This window comes from Salmo salar, chromosome 15 (assembly GCF_965601325.2).
Source record: "Salmo salar chromosome 15, fSalSal1, whole genome shotgun sequence".
Taxonomy (NCBI): Eukaryota; Metazoa; Chordata; class Actinopteri; order Salmoniformes; family Salmonidae; genus Salmo; species Salmo salar.
The window spans coordinates 101,957,501-101,959,425 of NC_138305.1; the positions used below are offsets into that span (position 1 = coordinate 101,957,501).

General features: G+C 40.4%; 1 protein-coding gene across 1 annotated transcript in view; it reads right to left on the bottom strand.

The window, feature by feature from the left end:
* Positions 1 to 315, bottom strand: part of LOC106572695 (lens fiber major intrinsic protein) — a 5,143-nt gene extending 4,828 nt beyond the window's left edge. Inside the window, exon 1 of the mRNA XM_014147080.3 lies at positions 1 to 315. This exon is cut by the window's left edge and continues 621 nt beyond it. The gene's annotated coding sequence lies outside the window, so the exon portion shown is untranslated.
* Positions 316 to 1,925: the final 1,610 nt, after the last annotated feature.

The window sequence follows — 1,925 nt, forward strand, 5'->3', positions numbered from 1 at the left end:
TTCTGTAAGCTGTTTTCAGTCCAGTCATAGAAAACCGCGTCCTGTCTGTGTAGAGCGGAGCATGGGTCTCTGTGCGTCTATATGCCAACCCTGCTGGTCCTGTCTGTGTAGAGCGGAGCATGGGTCTCTGTGCGTCTATATGCCAACCCTGCTGGTCCTGTCTGTGTGGAGCGGAGTGTGGGTCTCTGTGCGTCTATATGCCAACCCTGCTCGTCCTGTCTGTGTGGAGCGGAGTGTTGGTATGCCAACCCTGCTGGTGGTTAGTAGAGAAAAGGATGTCCTGCAGACATTCAGCCTCTCTGTCAGAGCAGGGGGAGCCCACGGGACTATTTATAACAGCCCAGGGCCACGGGCCCCCGGGGGAAGGGGCTAGGAGGGTTCACCGTACAACACAACAGATCAACACAACAAAAATACTTAACCCTTCTCTCACCCTGACCTCTCGCTGCCCAGTGCCCATGCCAGGGATCATCATCCTAACCCTAAACCTGAACTATGAGGTTCATATAGTCCATATAGTTAATATAGTTAATATAGTCCAGGACACAGATAAAAGGTTGAAGGAGGAGATTTTTGAAAGGTTATAGGTTTGAATAGACATATTTTACTTTGATCATGTGTAAACTCAGGAAATTCCTATTGAACAGGTACCAGTAGTTTGGGTGATATTTCTAACTGTTAATATTGGTAATGTTAGACGTTGAGGTTGGTAAGGCCAGATACTTGTCATTCTGTTACTACCAGCAGTGGATCGCTTTAGACAAATAGCAAATCACATTTTATTCATCACATGCTTCACAAATGACAGTGAAATGCTTACTTACGGGTCCTTTTCCAACAAGAAAAAAAAATATATATATATATACACACACACACACACATATATATATTTATATATATCTATGTATGTATGTATGTATGTATGTATGTATGTATGTATGTATGTATGTATGTATGTATGTATGTATGTATGTATGTATGTATGTATATGTATAATTATATATATATATATATATATATATATATATATATATATATATATATATATATATATATATATAAATAGTGAATAAATACACAGTGAAAAACAATAACGAATAAAAATGACTTGCCTATATACAGGGAGTACCAGTACTGAGTCGATATATAAGACCTAGCCTTTCCAGAGTCCTATTGGGCCCATCTCATCTCTCCAGTGGGGTAAAAAGGGTCTGTCCTCCTCTCTCAACATGCTTCAAGTGCTGACAGACACCAGAGAACAATCCCAGTATTCATAACACCATAGAGCAAGGGAGGCCCCATAACAGAAACCAGCCTGAACTCACAACCTGCTGCCAATAGAAAGACTGAAATAATGTGTGGTTATGCATGCAGTACTCTCATCTCACTATGACCTGAAAGATAGGATGAGTTAAGGAGATTGATTGACTTACTGTCTGTTATGACAACATCAATGTAACTCTGACAATATTCTTTGATTATTGAGGGTTTATAATATGTGTTGCTTTATATCAATGCAACTCAGTGATATGAACTATATCCATATTAAGAAGCCGGTTTGCCTCTACAATGGTGTTCTCAACTGTTAGTATTTTCCAAAGTTCATCTCTAACACTGCCTTGAATATGTAACTGGGTTTTGAACCTTCAACCTTACCCTAAACCTTTAACCCCCTCAGTTGGCAACATGCAGAGCAGCACACTGCATCCAGAGGGACGCCTCACTATCAACCTCTTTCTCAATAGTCTTCTGATTGTCTCCTTTTGTCCCACACGCTAAGCTATTCTCATTCTCACACATCCACTCAATGGAAACTCCTAGTGAACGATCATTACACTGATTGCAATACATGTATTGCTTTATTCTCCACAGGTAGCTCTCTCCCTAGTATTCTGGATGGGTGCAATGCAATTCAAGTTGGTTCT